The sequence below is a fragment of the Periophthalmus magnuspinnatus genome, chromosome 14 (assembly GCF_009829125.3).
Source record: "Periophthalmus magnuspinnatus isolate fPerMag1 chromosome 14, fPerMag1.2.pri, whole genome shotgun sequence".
Lineage (NCBI taxonomy): Eukaryota > Metazoa > Chordata > Actinopteri > Gobiiformes > Gobiidae > Periophthalmus > Periophthalmus magnuspinnatus.
The window spans coordinates 3,052,064-3,071,815 of NC_047139.1; positions in this window are offsets into that span (position 1 = coordinate 3,052,064).

Below are 19,752 nucleotides of genomic sequence, written 5' to 3' on the forward strand. Positions count from 1 at the left end.
ACAGGAAGTCGGCCATTGTGGGCGGAGCCCCATTTTTCCAAAAATTTTCCTCTCACATTTGGATTTTTTGCGCCTTGGATTTTCATTCAAGAAACTTGCAAATTGGTGAAAATGAACTAGACACATGTGGGATTACAGGAAACTATCTTGGATTTTTCTACATCATAAAATGTGGGTGTGGCCACCAATCGAAGAAAAAAGCAATATTTTGACGTGTTAAAGTGAGCATAACTCACACATGCAGTATCCTATCTCCCGGCATTAATAGACATTTTGTTCAAATTTTTGATCTGACTGCATAGATATGCAATTTACACATATCAAATATTACATTGCTCCACAGCGCCCCCTTGAAATTTTTAAATGGCATGTAAAAAAAATACTTTGTCACAAACATTTGAAATTTGGCATGAACATCCCTATTCCCATACTGAACAAAAAAGTCAATGACACCATACCTCTATTTTCAAAGGTGTTGCCATGGCAACGTCTGACATTTCTCATTGAAATACATGGGTTTTGGATAACTGGGATGAAAAATTATTACTTTGTCATAGATCATTGAAATTTGGTACACATATTCCTCTCATCATACTGAACAAAAAAGCCAATGAGAACATACCTCTATTTTCAACTATGTTACCGTGCTAACATAATAAATGTGTCATTGAAATGAATGGGGTTCAGAGGACTGGACTTTGTTGTAGACTAAATAGATGCTCTACACTCATCAAACTATGGCCTAAAATTCAAGATTGGCAAAAAATGTTGTATTTTCATGTGGAAAAAAAATTTATGTTTCAAAATGACTCAATAGCGCCACCTCAAAAGTTCAAATACATTGCGGCAATGAGAGACCTTTTTCATCGTAGACAAATGAAATTTGGTACAAACATAGAACATGTCAAGATAAGAAAAAAATTATATTATGACCCCACCCTAAACCCTACAGGAAGTCGGCCATTGTGGGCGGAACCCCATTTTTCCAAACTTTTACCTCTCACATTTGCATTTTTTACACCTCGGATTTTCATTCAAGAAACATGAAAATTTGTCAAAATGAACTAGACCCATGTGGGATTATAAGAAACTCTGTTGGAATTTTCTAAGGTATAAAATGTGGGTGTGGCCAGCCTGCAAAGAAAAAAGATGTTTTTTTAAGGTTTTAAATGCGTGTAGCTCACACAGTTAGTGTCCTATGTCCCGGCAGGAATATACTTTTTTATTCAAACTGTTGATCTGAACACATAGATATACAATTTACACAGGTCAGACAATAAATTGCTCCACAGCGCCCCCTTGAACTTTTGAATTGGACCAAAAACATTACTTTCACATAAACATTTGAAATTTGGCATGGACATCCCTATTGCTATACTGAACAAAAAAGTCAATAAGAACATACCTCTATTTTCAACTATGTTACCGAGGTAACATAATAAATGTGTCATTGAAATGAATGGGGTTCAGAGTACTGCACTTTGTTGTAGACTAAATAGATGCTCTACACTCATCAAACTATGGCCTAAAATTCAAGATTGGCAAAACAAGTTGTATTTTCATGTGGAAAAAAATTAACGTATGAAAATGACTCAATAGTGCCACCTCAAAATTTGAAATACATTACGGCAATGAGAGACCTTTTTCATCGTAGACAAATGAAATTTGGTACAAACATAGAACATGTCAAGACAAGAAAAATATTATATTATGACCCCACCCTAAACCCTACAGGAAGTCGGCCATTTTGGGCAGAACTCCATTTTTCCAAAATTTTACGTCTCACATTTGGATTTTTTGCGCCTTGGCTTTTCATTCAAGAAACTTGCCAAATGGTCACAATGAACCAGACACATGTGGGATTATAGTGAACTGTCTTGGATTTTTCTACATGATAAAATGTAGGTGTGGCCAGCCTGCAAAAAAATAAGCAATATTTTGAACTATTAAATTGCGCGTAACTCACACATGCAGTTTCCTATTTCCCGGCATTAATATACATTTTGTTTACAATATTGATCAGCACCAAATGATATACAATTTACATGTGTCAATTTTTTTTTGGCTCCACAGCGCCCCCTTGAACTTTTGAATTGGACCAAAAAAATTACTTTGACATAACCATTTGAAATTTTGCAGGGACATTTGGCTTGGCAAATTGAACAAAAAAGTCAATGAGAACATACCTCTATTTTCAACTATGTTGCCGTGGTAACATAATAAATGTGTCTTTGAAATGAATGGGGTTCAGAGTACTGCACTTTGTTGTAGACTAAATAGATGCTCTACACTCATCAAACTATGGCCTAAAATTCAAGATTGGCAACAAAAAGTTGCATTTTGATGTTCCAAAAAATTAAAGTATCAAAATGACTCAATACCGCCACCTCAAAATTTTAAATACATTACGGCAATGAGAGACCTTTTTCATCGTAGACAATTTAAATTTGGTATATACATAGAAGATGTTAAGACAAGTAAAAAAAAATATATTGTGACCCCACCCTAAACCCTACAGGAAGTCGGCCATTTTGGGTGGAACCCCATTTTTTCAAAATTTTACCTCTCACATTTGGATTTTTTGCGCCGTGGATTTTCATTCAAAAAACTTGCAAATTGGTGAAAATGAACGAGACCCATGTGGGATTATAGAGAACTCTCTTGGATTTTTCTACATCATAAAATGTGGGTGTGGCCAGCCTTCAAATTAAAAAGCAATATTTTGAAGGGTTAAAGTGTGCATAACTCACACATGCAGTGTCCCATTTCCCGGCATTAATATACATTTTGTTTAACATCTTGATTTGCACGAATTGATATACAATTTGCATGTGTCAGAATTTTTTTTGCTCCGCAGCGCCCCCTTGAACTTTTGAATTGTACCAAAAAAATTACTTTGACGTAAACATTTGAAATTTGACATGGACAATTGGGTTGGTAAACTGAACAAAAAAATCAAAACGTAAATACCTAAAATTTCAAAGGTGTTGCCATGGCAACGTCTGACATTTCTCATTGAAATACATTGGTTTTGGTTAACTGGGATGAAAAATAATTACTTTGTCATAGACCATTGAAATTTGGTACACATATTCCTCTCATCATACTGAACAAAAAAGCCAATGAAGATATACCTCTATTTCCAAGAATTCAGGCGTGACAATGTCATAAATGGTCTCAATGAAAAGAATGGAGTAGTATTACTCAGTCGCTGATTTTGGGGGGAGGGGCGATGTAAGCGGGAACGAAAGGCAGGATCTCCGCGGTGGCATGTACCCCGCGGTCGCAAGGGGTGGCGAGGGCCTTTATCACTGCTTGCAGTTTTAATTAGGCCCGAGCCTGGGACTCCGTCCCGGCGAGGGACTCATTAAAACCGCGTCCGAAACCCGGAAAATGGCAAAAATCAAGTAGTAAACACGCCCCGACATGGCAGTGAGTGGTGTCAAAAATTAGAACTCAACGAGCTCTAATTGTCACAAAAGACCCCGAGAAAAAATAACGAAAGACGACTCGGTAGCGCCACCTCAAACTTTGATTTTCATGGGGCCTATGGGAGCCCGACTCGGAAAAAAGTCGACGTAAAAATCCGAAACTCACATCAAAAAATAGTACATGTCGGGACATGACAAAAATGATATTATGGCCCCGCCCTAAAATGTACAGGACGTCGGCCATATTGGATCAAACCCGGGAACGACAAAAGTGCGCACCCTCGCATTCAGGACATTTTCTCGCACAGTTTTCATCACACACACTTCAAATTTGGTCAAATCCCACTAAACCCATGTGTGAGTAAAAATTATCAATTACATTTTGATTATGACTTTGGGTGTGGTCAGGGTGAATTTTCAACAAAATCGCTAATTTTGGAATATTTCAAAAAAATATTTCTCTTTCACACATTTTTTGTTGGGAAAACGCTAATACAGCGTTTATGCACATTTGTGAGTTGAACGCAATGATATGCAAATCAAGGCACTCTCTCACAAAATGGCTCTCTAGCGCCCTCTTCAAATTTCATTTTCAAAAATTCATAGAAGACAAACGCTTTGACGTGGACGTGTGAAAAAAATCACAGGGGCCTTATTTGTGATGGGGCACAATGTGAGAAACTCACATGACTGTAGCTGTTATGGTTTAGGAGAAAAATAATGGGTGGAAAAAAAATTTCCATTATTATTATTATTATTATACTTACCGCTTTGAAGTCATTTTTGACCCCCTGAACGTTAACGAAAACTCAAATTTATTGGACCCAAAATTCAAGTTTGGTGAAAAATTTATTATTTTGATGTTCAAAAAAATTATTCTTTCAAAATGACTCATTAGCGCCACCTCAAAAATCAAAATGCATTACGTCAATGAGAGACCTTTGTCATCGTAGACAAATGAAATTTGGTACAAACATAGAACATGTCAAGACAAGTAAAAAATTAAATTATGACCCCACCCTAAACCCTACAGGAAGTCGGCCATTGTGGGCGGAACCCCATTTTTTCAAAATTTTACCTCTCACATTTGGATTTTTTGCGCCTTGGATTTTCATTCAAGAAACATGCAAATTGGTCAAAATGAACTAGACCCATGTGGGATTATAGGGAGCTGCCTTTGATTTTTCTACATCATAAAATGTGGGTGTGGCCAGCCTGCAAAAAAAAAATCAATAATTTGAAGTGTTAAAATGTGCATCACTCACACATGCAGTGTCCTATTTTCCGGCATTAATATACATTTTGTTTAAAATCTTTATCTACACAAAATGATATACAATTTACATATGTCAGATTTTTTTCTGCTCCACAGCGCCCCCTTGAACTTTTGAATTGGACCAAAAAAATTACTTTGACGTAAACATCTGAAATTTGGCAGGGACATTTGGCTTGGCAAACTGAACAAAAAAGCCAATGAGAACATACCTCTGTCTGCAACTATGTCACCGTGGTAACATAATAAATGTGTCATTGAAATGAATGGGGTTCAGAGTACTGGACTTTGTTGTAGACTAAATAGATGCTCTACACTCATCAAACTATGGCCTAAAATTCAAGATTGGCAAAACAAGTTGCATTTTCATGTGGAAAAAAATTAATGTGTCAAAATGACTCAATAGCGCCACCTCAAAATTTGAAATACATTACGGCAATGAGAGACCTTTTTCATCGTAGACAAATGAAATTTGGTACAAACATAGAACATGTCAAGACAAGTAAAAAATTATATTATGACCCCACCCTAAACCCTACAGGAAGTCGGCCATTGTGGGCGGAACCCAATTTTTCCAAAATTTTACCTCTCACATTTGAATTTTTTGCGCCTCGAATTTTCATTCGAGAAACATGAAAATTGGTCAAAATGAACTACACCCATGTGGGATTATAAGCAACTCTTTTGGAATTTTCAAAGTTAAAAAATGTGGGTGTGGCCAGCCTGCAAAGAAAAAAGACGTTTTTTAAAGGATTTAAATGCGTGTAACTCACACAGTTAGTGTCCTATGTCCCGGCAGGAATATACTTTTTTATTCAAACTGTTGATCTGAACACATAGATATACAATTTACACAGGTCAGACAATAAATTGCTCCACAGCGCCCCCTTGAACTTTTGAATTGGACCAAAAAATTACTTTGACATAAACATTTGAAATTTGGCATGGACATTTCTATTGCTATACTGAACAAAAAAGTCAATGACACCATACCTCTATTTTCAAAGGTGTTGCCATGGCAACGCCTGACATTTCTCATTGAAATACATGGGTTTTGGATAACTGGGATGAAAAATTATTACTTTGTCATAGACCATTGAAATTTGGTACACATATTCCTCTCATCATACGGAACAAAAAAGCCAATGAGAACATACCTCTATTTTCAACTATGTTACCGTGGTAACATAATAAATGTGTCATTGAAATGAATAGGGTTCAGAGTACTGGACTTTGTTGTAGACTAAATACAAGCACTACACTCAAACTATGGCCTAAAATTCAAGATTGGCAAAACAAGTTGTATTTTCATGTGGAAAAAAATTAACGTATCAAAATGACTCAATAGCGCCACCTCAAAATTTGAAATACATTACGGCAATGAGAGACCTTTTTCATCGTAGACAAATGAAATTTGGTACAAACATAGAACATGTCAAGACAAGTAAAAAAATATATTATGACCCCACCCTAAACCCTACAGGAAGTCGGCCATTTTGGGCAGAACTCCATTTTTTCAAAATTTTACGTCTCACATTTGGATTTTTTGCGCCTCGGCTTTTCATTCAAGAAACTTGCCAAATGGTCACAATGAACCAGACCCATGTGGGATTATAGGGAACTGTCTTGGATTTTTCTACATCATAAAATGTGGGTGTGGCCAGCCTACAAATTAAAAAGCAATATTTTGAAGTGTTAAAGTGTACATAACTCACACATGCAGTGTCCTATTTCCCGGCATTAATATACATTTTGTTTAAAATCTTGATCTGCACGAAATGATATACAATTTGCATGTGTCAGAATTTTTTTTGCTCCGCAGCGCCCCCTTGAACTTTTGAATTGTACCAAAAAAATTACTTTGACGTAAACATTTGAAATTTGATATGGACAATCGGCTTGGTAAACTGAACAAAAAAGTCAAAAAGTAAATACCTCTAATTTCAAAGGTGTTGCCATGGCAACGTCTGACATTTCTCATTGAAATACATTGGTTTTGGTTAACTGGGATGAAAAATAATTACTTTGTCATAGACCATTGAAATTTGGTACACATATTCCTCTCATCATACTGAACAAAAAAGCCAATGAAGACATACCTCTATTTCCAAGAATTCAGGCGTGACAATGTCATAAATGGTCTCAATGAAAAAAATGGAGTATTATTACTCAGTCGCTGATTTTGGGGGGAGGGGCGATGTAAGAGGGAACGAAAGGCAGGATCTCCGCGGTGGCGTGTACCCCGCGGTCGCAAGGGGTGGCGAGGGCCTTTATCACTGCTTGCAGTTTTAATTAGGCCCGAGCCTGGGACTCCGTCCCGGCGAGGGACTCATTAAAACCGCGTCCGAAACCCGGAAAATGGCAAAAATCAAGTAGTAAACACGCCCCGACATGGCAGTGAGTGGTGTCAAAAATTAGAACTCGATGAGCTCTAATTGTCACAAAAGACCCCGAGAAAAAATAACGAAAGACGACTCGGTAGCGCCACCTCAAACTTTGATTTTCATGGGGCCAATGGGAGCCCGACTCGGAAAAAAGTCGACGTAAAAATCCGAAACTCACATCTAAAAATAGTACATGTCGGGACATGACAAAAATGATATTATGGCCCCGCCCTAAAATGTACAGGAAGTCGGCCATATTGGATCAAACCCGGGAATGACAAAAGTGCACACCCTCGCATTCAGGACATTTTCTCGCACAGTTTTCATCACAAACACTTCAAATTTGGTCAAATCCCACTAAACCCATGTGTGATTAAAGATTATCAATTACATTTTGATTATGACTTTGGGTGTGGTCATGGTGAATTTTCAACAAAATCGCAAATTTTGGAATATTTCAAAAAAATATTTGTCTTTCACACATTTTTTGTTGGGAAAACGCTAATACAGCGTTTATGCACATTTGTGAGCTGAACGCAATGATATGCAAATCAAGGCACTCTCTCACAAAATGGCTCTCTAGCGCCCTCTTCAAATTTCATTTTCAAAAATTCGTAGAGGACAATCGATTTGTCGTGGACGTGTGAAAAAAATCACAGGGGCCTTATTTGTGATGGGGCACAATGTGAGAAAGTCACATGACTGTAGCTGTTATGGTTTAGGAGAAAAATAATGGGTGGAAAAAAAATTTCCATTATTATTATTATTATTATTATTATACTTACCGCTTTGAAGTCATTTTTGACCCCCTGAACGTTAACGAAAAGTCAATTTTATTGCACCCAAAATTCAAGACTGGTGAAAAATTTTTTTTTTTTACCTGCGTTTATAAAAATTTTGAAAAATGTCTCGGTAGCGCCCCCTACAACTCCAATGCATTGTTTTTGCAAAGTTTGACATAAACATTTGAAATTTTGCACATACATCCTCCTTGACATACTGATCAAAAAAGTCAATGAGATCATACCTCTATTTGCAACTATGTTGCCGTGGTAACATAATAAATGTGCCATTGAAATGAATGGGGTTCAGAGTACTGGACTTTGTTGTAGACTAAATAGATGCTCTACACTCATCAAACTATGGCCTGAAATTCAAGATTGGCAAGAAATGTTGTATTTTGATGTGCAAAAAAATTTACGTAACAAAATGACTCAATAGCGCCACCTCAAAATTTGAAATACATTGCGGCAATGAGAGACCTTTTTCATCGTAGACAAATGAAATTTGGTACAAACATAGAACATGTCAAGACAAGTAAAAAATTCTATTATGACCCCACCCTAAACCCTACAGGAAGTCGGCCATTGTAGGCGGAACCCCATTTTTTCAAAATTTTACCTCTCACATTTGGATTTTTTGCGCCTCGGCTTTTCATTCAAGAAACTTGCCAAATGGTCACAATTAACCAGACCCATGTGGGATTATAGAGAACTGTCTTGGATTTTTCTACATGATAAAATTTAGGTGTGGCCAGCCTGCAAAAAAATAAGCAATATTTTGAACTATTAAATTGCGCGTAACTCACACATGCAGTTTCCTATTTCCCGGCATTAATATACATTTTGTTTACAATATTGATCAGCACCAAATGATATACAATTTACATGTGTCAATTTTTTTTTTTGGCTCCACAGCGCCCCCTTGAACTTTTGAATTGGACCAAAAAAATTACTTTGACATAAACATTTGAAATTTGGCATGGACATCCCTATTGCTATACTGAACAAAAAAGTCTCAGACACCATACCTCTATTTTGAAATGTGTTGCCATGGCAACGTCTGCCATTTCTCATTGAAATACATGGGTTTTGGATAACTGGGATGAAAAATTATTACTTTGTCGTAGACCATTGAAATTTGGTACACATGTTCCTCTCACCATATGGAACAAAAAAGCCTATAAGAACATACCTCTATTTTCAACTATGTTACCGTGGTAACATAATAAATGTGCCATTGAAATGAATGGGGTTCAGAGTACTGGACTTTGTTGTAGACTAAATAGATGCTCAACACTCATCAAACTATGGCCTAAAATTCAAGATTGGCAAAAAAAGTTGTATTTTGATGTTCAAAAAAATTAACGTATCAAAATGACTCAATAGCGCCACCTCAAAATTTGAAATACATTACGGCAATGAGAGACCTTTTTCATCGTAGACAAATGAAATTTGGTACAAACATAGAACATGTCAAGACAAGCAAAAAATTATATAATGACCCCACCCTAAACCCTACAGGAAGACGGCCATTGTGGGCGGAACCACATTTTTTCAAAATTTTACCTCTCACATTTGGATTTTTTGCGCCTTGGATTTTCATTCAAAAAACTTGCAAATTGGTCAAAATGAACTAGACCCATGTGGGATTATAGGGAACTGTCTTGGATTTTTCTACATCATAAAATGTGGGTGTGGCCAGCCTGCAAATAAAAAAGCAAAATTTTGAAGTATTAAATTGCGCGTAACTCACACATGCAGTGTCCTATTTCCTGGCATTAATATACATTTTTTTCAAAATGTGGATCTGAACACATACATATACAATTTACATCAGTCAGACATGATATTGCTCCACAGCGCCCCCCTGAAATTTTGAATTGGACCAAAAAAATTACTTTGACATAAACATCTACAATTAAGCATGGACATTTGGCTTGTCAAACTGAACAAAAAAGCCAATGAAGCCATACCTCTATTTCCAACCGTGCAGGTGTGACAATGTGATAAATGGTCTCATTGGAATGAATGGAGTAGTATTACTCAGTTGCTGATTTTGGGGAGAGGAGCGATGTAAGCGGGAACGAAACGCAGGATCTCCGCGGTGGCGTGTACCCCGCGGTCGCAAGGGGTGGCGAGGGCCTTTATCACTGCTTGCAGTTTTAATTAGGCCCGAGCCTGGGACTCCGTCCCGGCGAGGGACTCATTAAAACCGCGTCCGGAGCGTGGAAAATGGCAAAAATCAAGTAGTAAACACGCCCCGACATGGCAGTGAGTGGTGTCAAAAATTAGAACTCGACGAGCTCTAATTGTCACAAAAGACCCCGAGAAAAAATAACGAAAGACGACTCGGTAGCGCCACCTCAAACTTTGATTTTCATGGGGCCTATGGGAGCCCGACTCAGAAAAAAGTCGACGTAAAAATCCGAAACTCACATCAAAAAATAGAACATGTCGGGACATGACAAAAATTATATTATGGCCCTGCCCTAAAATTTACAGGACGTCGGCCATATTGGATCAAACCCGGGAACGACAAAAGTGCACACCCTCGCATTCAGGACATTTTCTCGCCCAGTTTTCATCACAAACACTTCAAATTTGGCCAAATCCCTCTAAACCCATGTGTGATTAAAGATTAACAATTACATTTTGATTATGACTTTGGGTGTGGTCAGGGTGAATTTTCAACAAAATCATAATTTTTGGAATATTTCAAAAAAATATTTCTCTTTCACACATTTTTTGTTGGGAAAACGCTAATACAGCATTTATGCACATTTATGAGCTGAACGCAATGATATGCAAATCAAGGCACTCTCTCACAAAATGGCTCTCTAGCGCCCTCTTCAAATTTCATTTTCAAAAATTCGTAGAAGACAAACGCTTTGACGTGGACGTGTGAAAAAAATCACAGGGGCCTTATTTGTGATGGGGCACAATGTGACAAAGTCACATGACTGTAGCTGTTATGGTTTAGGAGAAAAATAATGGGTGGAAAAAAAATTTCCATTATTATTATTATTATTATTATTATTATTATACTTACCGCTTTGAAGTCATTTTTGACCCCCTGAACGTTAACGAAAACTCAAATTTATTGGACCCAAAATTCAAGTTTGGTGAAAAATTTATTATTTTGATGTTCAAAAAAATTATTCTTTCAAAATGACTCATTAGCGCCACCTCAAAAATCAAAATGCATTACGTCAATGAGAGACCTTTTTCATCGTAGACAAATGAAATTTGGTACAAACATACAACATGTCAAGACAAGTAAAAAATTATATTATGACCCCACCCTAAACCCTACAGGAAGTCGGCCATTGTGGGCGGCACCCCATTTTTTCAAAATTTTACCTCTCACATTTGGATTTTTTGCGCCTTGGATTTTTATTCAAGAAACATGAAAATTGGTCAAAATGAACTAGACCCATGTGGGATTATAGGGAGCTGCCTTTGATTTTTCTACATCATAAAATGTGGGTGTGGCCAGCCTGCAAAAAAAAAATAAATAATTTGAAGTGTTAAAATGTGCATCACTCACACATGCAGTGTCCTATTTCCCGGCATTAATATACATTTTGTTTAAAATCTTTATCTACACAAAATGATATACAATTGACATATGTCAGATTTTTTTCTGCTCCACAGCGCCCCCTTGAACTTTTGAATTGGACCAAAAAAATTACTTTGACGTAAACATCTGAAATTTGGCATGGACATTTGGCTTGGCAAACTGAACAAAAAAGCCAATAAGAACATACCTCTGTCTGCAACTATGTTACCGTGGAAACATAATAAATGTGTCATTGAAATGAATGGGGTTCAGAGTACTGGACTTTGTTGTAGACTAAATAGATGCTCTACACTCATCAAACTATGGCCTAAAATTCAAGATTGGCAAAACAAGTAGTATTTTCATGTGGAAAAAAATTAATGTGTCAAAATGACTCAATAGCGCCACCTCAAAATTTGAAATACATTACGGCAATGAGAGACCTTTTTCATCGTAGACAAATGAAATTTGGTACAAACATAGAACATGTCAAGACAAGAAAAAAATTATATTATGACCCCACCCTAAACCCTACAGGAAGTCGGCCATTGTGGGCGGAACCCCATTTTTTCAAAATTTTACCTCTCACATTTGGATTTTTTGCGCCTTGGATTTTCATTCAAGAAACATGCAAATTGGTCAAAATGAACTAGACCCATGTGGGATTATACGGAGCTGCCTTTGATTTTTCTACATCATAAAATGTGTGTGTGGCCAGCCTGCAAAAAAAAAATCAATAATTTGAAGTGTTAAAATGTGCATCACTCACACATGCAGTGTTCTATTTCCCGGCATTAATATACATTTTGTTTAAAATCTTGATCTACACAAAATGATATACAATTTACATATGTCAGATTTTTTTCTGCTCCACAGCGCCCCCTTGAACTTTTGAATTGTACCAAAAAAATTACTTTGACATAAACATCTGAAATTTGGCATGGACATTTGGCTTGGCAAACTGAACAAAAAAGCCAATGAGAACATACCTCTATTTTAAACTATGTTGCCGTGGTAACATAATAAATGTGTCATTGAAATGAATGGGGTTCAGAGTACTGGACTTTGTTGTAGAATAAATAGATGCTCTACACTCATCAAAGTATGGCCTAAAATTCAAGATTAGGAAAAAATGTTGTGTTTTGATGTTCAAAAAAATTTACGTATCAAAATGACTCAATAGCGCCACCTCAAAATTTGAAATACATTACGGCAATGAGAGACCTTTTTCATCGTAGACAAATGAAATTTTGGACAAAAATAGAACATGCCAAGACAAGTAAAAAATTATATTATGACCCCACCCTAAACCCTACAGGAAGTCGGCCATTGTGGGCGGAACCCCATTTTTTCCAAATTTTACCTCTCACATTTGGATTTTTTACGCCGTGGATTTCCATTCAAGACACTTGCAAATTGGTCAAAATGAACTAGACCCATGTGGGATTATAGGAAACTGTGTTCGATTTTTCTACATCATAAAATGTGGGTGTGGCCAGCCTTCAAAGAAAAAAACAATATTTTGAAGTGTTAAAGTGCGCGTAACTCACACATGCAGTGTCCTATTTCCCGGCATTAATATACATTTTTTTCAAAATGTGGATCTGAACACATACATATACAATTTACATATGTCAGATTTTTTTTTTTTCCTCCACAGCGCCCTCTTGAACTTTTGAATTGGGCCAAAAAAATTACTTTGACATAAACATTTGAAATTCGGCATGGGCATTTGGCTTGGCACACTGAACAAAAAAGCCAAAGAAAACATACCTCTGTCTGCAACTATGTTACCGTGGTAACATAATAAATGTGTCATTGAAATGAATGGGGTTCAGAGTACTGGACTTTGTTGTAGACTAAATAGATGCTCTACACTCATCAAACTATGGCCTAAAATTCAAGATTGGCAAAACAAGTTGTATTTTCATCTGGAAAAAAATTAATGTATCAAAATGACTGAATAGCGCCACCTCAAAATTTGAAATACATTACGGCAATGAGAGACCTTTTTCATCGTAGACAAATTAAATTTGGTACAAACATAGAACATGTCAATACAAGTAAAAAATTATATTATGACCCCACCCTAAACCCTACAGGAAGTCGACCATTGTGGGCGGAACCCAATTTTTTCAAAATTTTACCTCTCATATTTGGATTTTTTGCGCCTTGGATTTTCATTCAAAAAACTTGCACATTGGTCAAAATGAACTAGACCCATATGGGATTATAGGGAACTGTCTTGGATTTTTCTACATCATAAAATGTGAGTGTGGCCAGCCTGCAAATAAAAAAGCAAAATTTTGAAGTATTAAATTGCACATAACTCACACATGCAGTGTCCTATTTCCTGGCATTAATATACATTTTTTTCAAAATGTGGATCTGAACACATACATATACAATTTACATCGGTCAGACATGATATTGCTCCACAGCGCCCCCTTGACATTTTGAATTGTACCAAAAAAATTACTTTGACGTAAACATTTGAAATTCGACATGAACATTTGGCTTGACAAACTGAACAAAAAAGCCAATGACAACATACCTCTATTTTCAACTATGTTACCGTGGTAACAAAATAAATGTGTCATTGAAATGAATGGGGTTCAGAGTACTGCACTTTGTTGTAGACTAAATAGATGCTCTACATTCATCAAACTATGGCCTAAAATTCAAGATTAGCAAAAAATTTTGTATTTTCATGTCGCAAAAAAATTAACGTAACAAAATGACTCAATAGCGCCACCTCAAAATTTGAAATACATTGCGGCAATGAGAGACCTTTTTCATCGTAGACAAATGAAATTTGGTACAGACATAGAACATGTGAAGACAAGTAAAAAATTATATTATGGCCCCACCCTAAACCCTACAGGAAGTCGGCCATTGTGGGCGGAACCCCATTTTTCCCAAATTTTACCTCTCACATTTGTATTTTTGGTGCCTTGGATTTTCTTTCAAGAAACTTACAAATTGGTAAAAATAAACTAAACCCATGTGGGATTATAGGGAACTCTTTTGGATTTTCCTAAATTATAAAATATGGGTGTGGCCAGCCTGCAAAGAAAAAGTATGTTTTTTGAAGTTTTAAATGGCCCGTAACTCAAACATGCAGTGTCCTAATTCCCGGCATTAATATACGTTTTGTTCAAAATATTCATCTGAGTGCATAGACATGCAATTCACATGTCAAATATTACATAGCTCCACAGCGCCCCCTTGAAATTTTAAATGGCACGTAAAAAAATTACTTTGTCACAAACATTTGAAATTTGCCATGGACTTTGCTATTGCTATACTGAACAAAAAAGTCAAAGAAACCATATCTCTATTTTCAAAGGTGTTGCCATGGCAACGTCTGACATTTCTCATTGAAATACATAGGTTTTGGTTAACTGGGATGAAAAATAATTACTTTGTCATAGACCATTGAAATTTGGTACACATATTCCTCTCATTATACTGAACAAAAAAGCCAATGAAGACATACCCCTATTTCCAACCGTTCAGGCGTGACAATGTCATAAATGGTCTCATTGGAATGAATGGAGTAGTATTACTGAGACGCTGATTTTGGGGGGAGGGGCGATGTAAGCGGGAACGAAAGGCAGGATCTCCGCGGTGGCGTGTACCCCGCGGTCGCAAGGGGTGGCGAGGGCCTTTATCACTGCTTGCAGTTTTAATTATTATTATTATTATTATTCTTTATTTTGCTCGCGACTTTGAATTCACTTTTGACCCCCTGAACGTTAACGAAAAGTCAATTTTATTGGACCCAAAATTTAAGATTGGTGAAAAATTTATTATTTTGATGTTCAAAAAAATTAATGTTTCAAAATGACTCAATAGCGCCACCTCAAAATTTGAAATACATTGCGGCAATGAGAGACCTTTTTCATCATAGACAAATGAAATTTGGTAGATACATAGAACATGTCAAGACAAGAAAAAAATTACATTATGACCCCACCCTAAACCCTACAGGAAGTCGGCCATTGTGGGCGGAACCCCATTTTTCCAAAATTTTACCTCTCACATTTGAATTTTTTACACCTCGGATTTTCATTCAAGAAACATGAAAATTTGTCAAAATGAACTAGACCCATGTGGGATTATAAGAAACTCTTTTGAAATTTTCTAAGTTATAAAATGTGGGTGTGGCCAGCCTGCAAAGAAAAAAGATGTTTTTTTAAGGTTTTAAATGCGTGTAGCTCACACAGTTAGTGTCCTATGTCCCGGCAGGAATATACTTTTTTATTCAAACTGTTGATCTGAACACATAGATATACAATTTACACAGGTCAGACAATAAATTGCTCCACAGCGCCCCCTTGAACTTTTGAATTGGACCAAAAACATTACTTTCACATAAACATTTGAAATTTGGTACACATATTCCTCTCATCTTACGGAACAAAAAAGCCAATAAAAACAAACCTCTATTTTCAACTATGTTACCGTGGTAACATAATAAATGTGTCATTGAAATGAATGGGGTTCAGAGTACTGCACTTTGTTGTAGACTAAATAGATGCTCTACACTCATCAAACTATGACCTAAAATTCAAGATTGGCAAAACAAGTTGTATTTTCATGTGGAAAAAAATTAACGTATCAAAATGACTCAATAGCGCCACCTCAAAATTTGAAATACATTACGGCAATGAGAGACCTTTTTCATCTTAGATAAGTTAAATTTGGTACAAACATAGAACATGTCAAGACAAGTAAAAAATTATATTATGACCCCACCCTAAACCCTACAGGAAGTCGGCCATTGTGGGCGGAACCCCATTTTTCCAAAAATTTACCTCTCACATTTGGATTTTTTGCGCCTTGGATTTTCATTCAAGAAACTTGCAAATTGGTGAAAATGAACTAGACACATGTGGGATTACAGGAAACTATCTTAAATTTTTCTACATCATAAAATGTGGGTGTGGCCACCAATCGAAGAAAAAAGCAATATTTTGACGTGTTAAAGTGAGCATAACTCACACATGCAGTATCCTATCTCCCGGCATTAATAGACATTTTGTTCAAATTTTTGATCTGACTGCATAGATATGCAATTTACACATATCAAATATTACATTGCTCCACAGCGCCCCCTTGAAATTTTTAAATGGCATGTAAAAAAAATACTTTGTCACAAACATTTGAAATTTGGCATGAACATCCCTATTCCCATACTGAACAAAAAAGTCAATGACACCATACCTCTATTTTCAAAGGTGTTGCCATGGCAACGTCTGACATTTCTCATTGAAATACATGGGTTTTGGATAACTGGGATGAAAAATTATTACTTTGTCATGGACGATTGAAATTTGGTACACATATTCCTCTCATCATACTGAACAAAAAAGCCAATGAGAACATACCTCTATTTTCAACTATGTTACCGTGCTAACATAATAAATGTGTCATTGAAATGAATGGGGTTCAGAGTACTGGACTTTGTTGTAGACTAAATAGATGCTCTACACTCATCAAACTATGGCCTAAAATTCAAGATTGGCAAAAAATGTTGTATTTTCATGTGGAAAAAAAATTGATGTTTCAAAATGACTAAATAGCGCCACCTCAAAAGTTCAAATACATTGCGGCAATGAGAGACCTTTTTCATCGTAGACAAATGAAATTTGGTACAAACATAGAACATGTCAAGATAAGAAAAAAATTATATTATGACCCCACCCTAAATTCTACAGGAAGTCGGCCATTATGGGCGGAACCCCATTTTTTCAAAATTTTAACTCTAACAATTGGATTTTTTATGCCGTGGATTTTCATTCAAGAAACTTGCAAAATGGTCAATATTTACTAGATACATGTGGGATTATAGGGAACTCTTTTGGAATTTTCTAAATTATAAAATGTGGGTGTGGCCAGTCTGCAAAGATAAAAGACGTTTTTTGAAGGTTTTAAATGCGTGTAACTCACACAGTTAGTGTCCTATGTCCCGGCAGGAATATACTTTTTTATTCAGACTGTTGATCTGAACACATAGATATACAATTTACACAGGTCAGACAATAAATTGCTCCACAGCGCCCCCTTGAACTTTTGACTAGGACTAAAAAAATTACTTTGACATAAACATTTGAAATTTAACATGGACATCCCTATTGCTATACTGATCAAAAAAGTAAATGACACCATACCTCTATTTTCAAAGGTGTTGCCATGGCAACGTCTGACATTTCTCATTGAAATACATGGGTTTTGGATAACTGGGATGAAAAATTATTACTTTGTCATAGACCATTGAAATTTAGTACACATATTTCTCTCATTATACGGAACAAAAAAGCCAAAGAGAACATACCTCTATTTTCAACTATGTTACCGTGGTAACATAATAAATGTGTCATTGAAATGAATGGGGTTCAGAGTACTGCACTTTGTTGTAGACTAAATAGATGCTCTACACTCATCAAACTATGGCCTAAAATTCAAGATTGGCAAGAAATGTTGTATTTTGATGTGCAAAAAAATTTACGTAACAAAATGACTCAATAGCGCCACCTCAAAATTTGAAATACATTGCGGCAATGAGAGATGTTTTTCATCGTAGACAAATGAAATTTGGTACAAACATAGAACATGTCAAGACAAGTAAAAAAATATATTATGACCCCACCCTAAACCCTACAGGAAGTCGGCCATTGTGGGCGGAACCCACTTTTTTCAAAATTTTACCTCACACATTTGAATTTTTTGCGCATTGGATATTCATTCAAGAAACTTGCGAATTGGTCAAAATAAATTAGACACATGTGGGATTATAGGCTACTCTCCTAAATTTTTTTAAGTTATAAAATGTGGGTGTGGCCAGCCTTCAAAGAAAAAAGACGTTTTTTGAAATTCTAAATTGTCCGTAACTTGAACATGCTGTGTCCTATTTTCCAGCATTAATATACGTTGTTTAAAATCTTATTTTGAGTGCATAGATATGCAATTTACACACATCAAATATTACATTGCTCCACAGCGCCCCCTTGAAATTTTAAATGGTGCACAAAAAAATTACTTTATCACAAACATTTGAAATTTGGCATGGACATCCCTATTCCGATACCTAACAAAAAAGTCAATGACACTATACCTCTGTTTTCAAAGGTGTTGCCATGGCAACGTCTGACATTTCTCATTGAAATACATGGGTTTTGGTCAACAAGGATGAAAAATTATTACTTTGTCATAGACCATTGAAATTTGGTACACATATTCCTCTCATCATACTGAACAAAAAAGCCAATGAACACATACCTCTATTTACAACCGTTCAGGCGTGAAAATGTGATAAATGGTGTCATTGGAATGAATGGAGTAGTATTACTCAGTCGCTGATTTTTGGGGGGGAACGATGTAAGCGGGAACGAAAGGCAGGATCTCCGCGGTGGCGTGTACCCCGCGGTCGCAAGGGGTGGCGAGGGCCTTTATCACTGCTTGCAGTTTTAATTATTATTATTATTACTATACATTTTATTTATAACGCACTTTACATTTGACATCAAATCTCAAAGTGCTACAGTGCAAAAAAACTGGGGTGGATGCGTCAGACACTGGGGTGAGACAGAACTGCTCCCACCCCAGTGTCTGACGCATCCACCTCAACAATAAATTGGCGCACAGGGTCAGGCTGGTGCAGGATGGGGCGGAGGTGAACAAGTTCTTAAGTTTATCAAATACGGACTGAGCCTCTGGGGACCATGCGAATGGTAATGAGGGCGAGGTCAGTTTAGTGAGGGGAGAGATGACTCGACTGAAGTCATGGATGAATCGTCTATAAAAATTCGAAGCCAATGAATCATTGAAGCTGCTTGCGGTTGGCGGAAAAGGCCAATTAGTAACGGCTTGGATCTTCTCTGGATCAGCTTTCACCCGGCCCCGCCCCACAATGAAGCCCAGAAAACCAACCTCCTCCGCGTGGAATTCACATTTTTCCACTTTGATATACAGCTTGTTTTCCAGAAGGCGTTGAAGGACCTGACGGACATGGTGTTGATGTTCCTGCGGAGATTTGGAAAAAATCAAGATATTGTCAAGATAAACGAAGATGAACCGGCTAAGAAAATCACGAAGCACATCATTAATGAGGGCCTGAAATACTGCAGGGGCATTGGTTAGGCCAGGGGTCGGCAACCCAAAATGTTGAAAGAGCCATATTGGAGCAAAAAAACAAAAAACAAATATGTCTGGAGCCGCAAAAAATTAAAGGCCTCATATAAGCCTTATAATGAAGGCAACACATGCTGTATGTATCTATATTAGCATACTATCAAAATGACTAAGTTGGCTACAAATA